The 8,369-nt window shown below is 39.0% G+C and overlaps 1 pseudogene; it reads left to right on the forward strand.

Moving 5' to 3' along the window:
• Positions 1-3,135, forward strand: part of LOC102837696 — a 31,006-nt pseudogene extending 27,871 nt beyond the window's left edge.
• Positions 3,136-8,369: the final 5,234 nt, after the last annotated feature.

Below are 8,369 nucleotides of genomic sequence, written 5' to 3' on the forward strand. Positions count from 1 at the left end.
TATTTTCAGTAACTTCATATGCATGTGAAAGTTGGTCAGTGAATAAGGAAGACCTTATTTGAGTTATGGTATTGGAAGAGAATATTGAAAGTACCATGGGCTGCCAAAAGAACAAACAGATCTGTGTTGGAAGGAGTACAGCCAGAGTTCTCCTTGGAAGCCAGGATGGCCAGACTTTGTCTGTCATACTTGGGACATGTTGTCAGAAGGGACCAGTCACTGCTAAAGGAGATCTTATTTGGTAAAGTGAAGGATCAGAGAAAAAGAAGACGACCCCCAATGAGATGGATTGGCATAGTGACAGAAGCAATGGGCTCAGGTGTAGCAACAATTGTGACATTGGCCCAGGACCAGGCAGTGTTTTGTTCTGTTGTGCATAGGGTTGCTATGAGTTGTACTGACTTGACAGCACTTAACACCACCAACAACAACAAGTATGTACATCAGTTATATCTACAAATATGCTGATTGTACTCTAGAAGTTCAGCCATCAAAAGATGATCACATAGCTGTATTTTTTTTTATTTTATTGGATATGTTTATATTTTTAATAGCTCTATTGAGGTATACTTTACATAAAATAAAATTCATTCATCTTAAATGTAAAGATAAATGAGTTTTGATAATGTGTATACGTGTGCAAATTTCACTTGTCAAAATTTAAATAATTTTAATCAGCCAAAAATAATTCCCTGCATCTCTTTGCTCTTAATTGCTGTCTGTATCCTCAGCCTCAGAAACCAGATCACTACTCATCTGATTTCCTACACTACAGCTTGGGTTTTGAACCAATTCCATATAAATAGAATCACAAAACATGAAAGTTTTTTCTATTTGGCTCTTTCACTTAACATTATATTCTTGAGATTCATTCATGTTGTTGCAGGTATCAAAGGTTTTTGCTCATTATATTCCTGAGTAACATGCTCTAGAGTCCCTGAGTAGTGCAAAGTTAGCACAGTCAGCTGATCACCAATAGCTTGTAGGTTCAAGTCTACCTAGAGGTGCCTCAAAAGAAAAGCCTGGTGATCTGGAGCACAGTTCTCTGACACATAGAGTTCACATGAGTCAGAACTCTAAAGCTGCTGTAAACATTTACATTAGATTCTTGTGTGAACGTAAGTTTACATTTGCCTTGAGTAAATACTAGTACTGGGATTGTTAGGTCTAATGACAAGCATTAGAAATGAAAGAAGAATGACGTCGCATTCATCATCTTAAAAAAAAATTCAACATCTATTTTGAAGCACAATGCCATCTGTGGTATGATAATATCCATACACCTACAGGAAGACCAGTTAATACCATTATTATTCAAATTTGCACACCAACCATTAAAGCCAATAGTGGTAAACTTGAAGAATTATGCCAACTTCTTCAGTCTGAACACAATCAAATGGGCAATCAAGATATATTAATAGATACTAGTGATTGGAATGCAAAGGTTGCAAATAAAAAGGAAGGATCGGTGGTTGGAAAACATGAACTTAATAATAGAAATAGTACGGTGATCCAATGGTAGATTTTTTTTTTTAAAGCCAAAGCAGAGAATTTTATTTTGTGTGTAGAAAAGCACATGCTTGTGTCTGTGTATGTGTCTGTGTGTGTGAATTGAGAGATAGTTTACATGGGAGAACATCAGTTTTACACTCATCATTTCTTTGCAATGATTACAATCTCCTCTGTGCATCATCATTCAACAGTACTTGCTTCCATTCCCTCTAGTTTTTTTGGGGGGCGGGGGGGGGCTCGAGTGGGGGGATGTACACAAAAACACTCAGGAAAATATAATAATTTAAATAACCAAAGGGAACATTCTGCAAGCCTGCCTCCTGGTCACCAGCACTCAGTTCCTCTCTTTCCATGAGTCTGGAATCCTCAGCTGCTCCCTCTCTCCATGTCCTCATCTCTGCCTCCATCTCTGGTGTCAATGCTTCTCTGGATAAGGTCCCACATTCTGCTCCTGCTCTTCTCCCTTGATGGTCCTAGGGTACTCTGTTTCTGGACTGTAAGATTAACTATTCCCCTGTATTTGTTACAAAACTTCTATCTTTACAGATGTGACAGTCAAATTAGTCCATGATATAATTTTGCAAGACCAATGACTTCTTCATTGCAAATACCAGTTTTTCAACAACATAAAAGATGACTAAACATGGAACTCATCAGATGGAATATACAGGAATCAAACTACATCAGTGGGAAGAGAAAGTGGAAAAGCTCCACATCATCAGCCAAAACAAGGCCAAAGGCAGACTGTGGAACATGTCATCAATTGCTCATATGCAAGTTCAGGCTGAAGAAGATTAAACAAAGTCCATAAGAGGCAAAATATGACCTTGAACAAATCTCACCTGAATTTTAGAGATCATCTCAAGAACAGATTTGATACATTAAACCCTAGTGACAGAAAACCGGCAGAGTTGTGGGATAAAATCAAGAACATCATAAAGAAAGAAAGCAAAAGACCATTAAGAAGCCCTGCCTAGACCAAAAACAATACAGTCAGGATAGCTAAAGATGACCCCAAGAAACCAAAGGACAGGATGTCTGCATATGCCTTCTTTGTGCAGACATACAGACAGGAACATAAAAAGAAAAGCTCAGCGGTCCCTATTAATTTTGCTGAATTTTCCAAGAAGTGCTATGAGAAGTGGAAGACTATGTCTTGGAAAGAGAAATTCAAATTTGATCAGATAGCAAAGGCGGACAAAGTACACAGTGATCTATCTGGAAGTAAAGGATTATGGGCCAACTAAAGGAGGCGAGAAGGACACCAATGCCCTCAAACAACCACCATCTGCATACTTCCTGTTCTGTTCCCAATTTTGCCCCAAGACCAAATCCACAAACCTTGGCATCTCAATGGGTGACATGGCCAAAAAGCTGGGTGAGATGTGGATTAACTTGAGTGACAGTGAGAAGCAGTCTTACATCAATAAGGCGGTGAAACTGAAGGAGAAGTATGAGAAAGATACTGCTTACTGTAAGTCTAAAGGGAAATTTGATGGTGCAAAGGGTCCCACTAAAGTTGCCCGGGAAAAGGTAGAGGAGGAGGAAGAAGAAGAAGAGGAAGAAGAGGATGATGAGGAGGATGAATACAATTGTTTGTCTCCTTGTGAATACCCTGATTGATGTGCCTCTTTGAGGCCTGTCTGTTACCTTCATTAGGTTTAATTACAAAGTTAAGTCATGATCATACTGTAGTCTATTAAAATGCTCTAGACGTTGCCAGTAGTTTACATGAAGTGGCCCTGGCTGTCCAGAGCACTTTGAGCCTGTATCAAAGTTGTGCATAGTCTAAGCATTTTTCAAATGAAAAGGTACTCTTGTGGTCTCCTGGCTCTGTGCACTTTGCTGTTGGTGTAACAAGGCATTTAAAGTTGTTTCTGGCATTTTCTTTTCTTGTTTGTTTCATTCGTAAGGTGGTGTTAACAAAATGGTTGTTGGCTAGAAATCCTGAGTCCTCAACTGTTCGTATCTATAATTTGTAAAAAAGAACAAAAGAACTGGGATAAACTCTTGGTCCATGCTTGGCTAGGAGCCCTTTGGAGGGGCCAGAGCTCACTGTGAAGCTTCCCTGTTGACATGCAGTGCCCATCTGTTTAACTTCAGGTTGTCTTGTTTTTGTGTATAGTATGACTGAAATGTCAGCTGACATTCTTAGCTGTGGGAAAAAGAGGGTCAGCTGGCATGAGATGTATTTTGTTTTTTGTTTTTGTTTTGTACTTTTTAAAGTGCAGTAGTTTTTCAAATGTTTGGTTTTAGAAAAATGCCAAACTCTTCATTGTCAGCAAAATGAAGAGCCACTGCATCACTGGAAGTTCAAGAATCTTCTGTACCTAAACACTTTGCAACGTTCTATTATTTCTTTTGTATGTTTAGAATGTGGAAATGTTTTTGAAGTTAAATAGAACAGTATTATATATTTTTAAAAGGTCATTAAGAAAACAAGAAAGAAGGAAAAGACCAAAATGAATATCAGAAGAGACTCTTAAACTTGCTCTCCAATATAGCGATGTGAAGGTGAATAAAACAAATGAGGTAAAAAAGCTGAACAGAAATTCTGAAGGGCAGCTTGAGAAGGCAAAGTCAAGCATAATAATCAAATGTGCAAAGACCTGGAGTTAGAAATCCAAAAAAGAAGAACACACTCAGCATTTCTCAAGCTGAAAGAAGTAGGGAAAAAATTCAAGTCTCGATTTGCTATAATGAAGGATTCTATGGCACAATATTGAATGATGCAGAAAGCATCACAAGAAGACAGAAGGAACACACAGTCATTATACCAAAAAAAAAGGTCAATGTTCAACCATTTTAAGAGGCAGTATATGATCAAGAGCCAATGGCACTGAAGTAAGAAGTCCAAGGAAAACTGAAGGTATTGGCAAAAACAAGACTCCAGAAATTCATGGAATACAAATTGAAGTATTTCAACAAACTGAGGCAGCACTGGAGGCACTCACTCATCTGTGTCAGGAATTCGGAAAAGCTGGCCAAATATTTGGAAGAGACTCATATTTGTGCCCATTTCTAAGAGAGGTAACCCAGCAGAATGTAGAAATCATTGGACTATATCAATAAGATCACATGTAAGTAAAATTTTGCTAAGGATAATTTTTTAAATGGCTGTATTAGTACATTGACAGAGAACTGACAGAGGTTCAAGCTGGATTAAGACCAGGTTGTGGAATGAACGATATCACTGCTGACATCAGATGGATCTTAGCTGAAAGCAGAGAATACCAGAAAGATGTTTGCCTGTGCTTTATTGACTACACAAAGGCTTTTAATTGTGTGGATCATAACAAACTATGAATAACATTGTGAAAAATAGATTTAACAGAACCCATTTTGTGCTAATGAGGAATCTGTACATAGACCAAGAGGCATTCATTTGAACAGAACAAGCGGACACTGAATGGTTTAAATCAGGAATGGTATGTACCAGGGTTGTATTCTTTCACCATACATATTCAATCTGCATGCTAAGAAAATAATCCAAGAAGATGGATTATATGAAAAAGAACATGGCATTAGGATTGGGGGAAGATTCATTAGCAACACATGACAGGCAAATGATGCAACCTTGCTTGCTAAAAGTGAAGAGGATTTAAAATACCTACTGATGAAGATCAAAGACCACAGCTCTGGTAGCGTAGTGGTTATGAATCAGGCTGTAAACCGCAAGGTCAGCAGTTCGAAACTACCAGCGGTTCCACGGGAGAAAGATGAGGCGTTCTGCTCCGGTAAAGATTTACAGCCTCGGAAACCCTGTGCAGGGTCGCTATGAGTTGGAACCGACTCCACGGCACTTAACAACACAACAACTGATGAAGATCAAAGACCATAGCCTTCAGGATGGGTTGCACCTCAGTATAAAGAAAACAAAAATCCTCACCACTGGACCAATAAATAACATCATGATAAATGGAGTAAAGATTGAAGTTGTCAAAGACTTGGATTCATTATCAACACTCCTGGTACTGTTGTTATTAAGTGCCGTCAAGTTGGTTGCAACTCACAGCAATCCTGTATACAGTTTCCAAGGAGAGGCTGGTGAGCTTGAACCAGCGACTCCATGTTTCAAACTGACCTTGAAGTTCAGCACATTAACCCACAGTGCTATACCACTGGTGGTGGCAGAGGTTATATGCTGTGGAGTCGGTTCCAACTCATAGTGACCCTGTACAGGGCTTCCAAGGTTATAAATCATTATGGGAGCAGAAAGTCTCATCTTTCTCCTGTGGAATAGCTGGTAGTTTTTTTTTCAAGTTTCAGATATTTATTATTCAGTGTAAATCCCAACACGATACATCAACATGATTCCGTGCATTCAGGGAAGAAAGATATCCTAGTTAAGTGGGAAATTGTGCAGATGGCTTCTGGAAGACCTTCATTCTAAGCAGCTTTAAGGGAAAACATTTCATTTAGAAGTCAGGGCTTTCTTTCTTCAATTTGCTGTAATCCACATTCACTGAGTAGAACTTGTATTTCTCATTGGGGCCCAGTTTGTTCCATGGTTCTGGGTTATTCTTTCTGTCCCAACTAAAATCTGGATTAAACAATGCCAGACGCATGACATACAGTGCTGCTCCCATACCTCCAACTCCAATAAACACAAAGAGAGATATCAAGTTTGGGTGTTTCTTGGCCTGATTGAGGATCTGGCGAAGCACGTTTGTGGACCAAGCCTCAGGTCCAGAAGGAGAAATCGAAGCCAGCAGGCCCAGAACCTAGGACTCTCTGCTCCTTGTATCAACAGCTGGTAGTTTTGAACTGCTGACCCTGAGGTTAGCAGCCCAACTTGTAACCACTACACTACCAGAGCTCCTTAGGACCCCACTAGTAGTCAAGAAATCACACGACATAGTGCAGTAGGCAAATCACTTGCAGAAGATCTCTTTAAAATGTTCAAAAGCAAAAATGTCAGTTTAAGGACTAAGGTATTCCTGACCCAAGCTGTGGTATTTTCAATAGCCTGATTTACATGTGAAATTGATGCCTTTGAGTTATGGTGTTGGAGAATATTAAAAGTACCATGGACTGCTAGAATAAACCAATCTGTATTGGAAGAAGTACAGCCAGAAAGCTCCTTGGAAGCCAGGATGGTGAGACTTCATCTCTCATACTTCAGACATATTATCAGGAGGGACCAAACCCTGGAGAAGGACATTATGTTTGGTAAAGTGGACAGTCAGCAAAAGAGAGGAAGACCCTCAATGAGATGGATTAGCACAGTGGCAGCAGCAATGGGCTCAAGCGTAGTTAATGATTGTGAGTATCTGCCAGTGTTTGGTTCTCTTGTGCATAGGGTTGCTATGAATAAGAACCAACTCATTGACACCTAACTACAAGGACAATAGTTGAAAGGTTACCCTGATTTCTAAATATCATATTCAATACACTTCAATAAATTCCTGTTATTAGCTTAATGTGATTTTTGTTTTAACACGTGAGATAGTAACACTTGGAAAGATGTTTGAAGGATGAAATGAAATGAAGGTGGTCAAGGGACAGGGAGGGTAGGTGAGGAGAGCATTCTGGCAGTGGAGCATCTTATGCAGAGTTCTGGGGTAGAAGGGAGAATGGTAAGTATGAAGAAAGGTAATGAGCCCAGGGTGGCTGAATTGAAGGGTGCAAATAAGTTTAAAGAGGTGGTTGTGGGGGGCCAGACCATGCGAGGCCCTGTAAGCTATGTAGAGAAGTTTTGTCTTTAGTCCAAGAGCTGGGAAGTTACTAATGCTTTGAGCAGGGGAATGATATTTTATCCTGCTTATTTATACATTTGTTGAACTACCAAAAATTCATAATAGGGTGGTTAAACCTGTAGTTAATAGAGTGCTAGTAAATGTAAGGGTTTTCTGACTTCAGATTGTGGTTTTCTGAGTTCACACTTCATTTTTCTTGGTAAAGACCTGTAATTTTCCACCATGGTTCCAAACTGGTGTGTCTTCAATGGTTCCAGATGCCTCCTCGAAGAATTCTGAGCTCTTCAATTTACCCCACAACAAAGTGAACGTTTTGACATCCTCGAGGGACTCAAATTATGTTCCTTTTAAATACTGTTTGAGTTTGGGGAACAAAAGAAGTCAAAAGGGGGCAAGAATAGGGCTAGAGTGAATGGAGTGAGGTTTTCCAAGGAAATTCTCCTAGGACAGCCCTTGATGCTCTTGAAGAATGAGTTTTGTCTTATTGGAAAAAAATTCTTTGGCAAACTTTCCTGGCTATTTTCTCACCAATGAAGATTTTCATTTTCTTAAAATTTTTTCCTAATATGTCCCTGTGATTGTCCCGTGTCCTTGAAAAAAATGTAGTAAAATGGCTCCTTTGAAATTCAGCCTTCTGAGCTGAATTCTCAGCCTTGAATTTAACTGCATTTCCCCTACTTCCACTCAAGTAGCCCAAGGTGGTCACTAGCAACTAGAGTGATCACGGGTAGGTCCCTTTGAGTTTCAGTCTTAAAAGGGAGTTTTCCCTGATGGACTGACTTTTCTTGCCTTGATGCCTCCAAGGCAAACAGCTTGCTTGATATTCTAAGAGGCAAATAATCGTAACAATATTTTTTGAGTTATCATCATACAACAAGAATGCTCCTCACAAGTGAGGAGACTCTAAGGATAGAGACACTCTATCTCATTTACTTTTGTTGTTGTTGTAAGTGGTATTTTATTATTTATTTTCAGGATTAGTATAGAGACACTATGAAAAATTAGTACATGATTTGTAATGTATAAACAAAAAATCTAAAAGCCATGTAGTTATAATTATTGTCTAAATTCCAGTGAATTTCCAGCTTTAAATTTGGAGGCAAATATTTCTTTGTACCAAAATTTTTAAGTACCAGTATCTTCAATTGTTGATAGCCA

The sequence above is a fragment of the Chrysochloris asiatica genome, unplaced genomic scaffold (assembly GCF_000296735.1).
Source record: "Chrysochloris asiatica unplaced genomic scaffold, ChrAsi1.0 scaffold00049, whole genome shotgun sequence".
In the NCBI taxonomy this organism is placed as follows: domain Eukaryota; kingdom Metazoa; phylum Chordata; class Mammalia; order Afrosoricida; family Chrysochloridae; genus Chrysochloris; species Chrysochloris asiatica.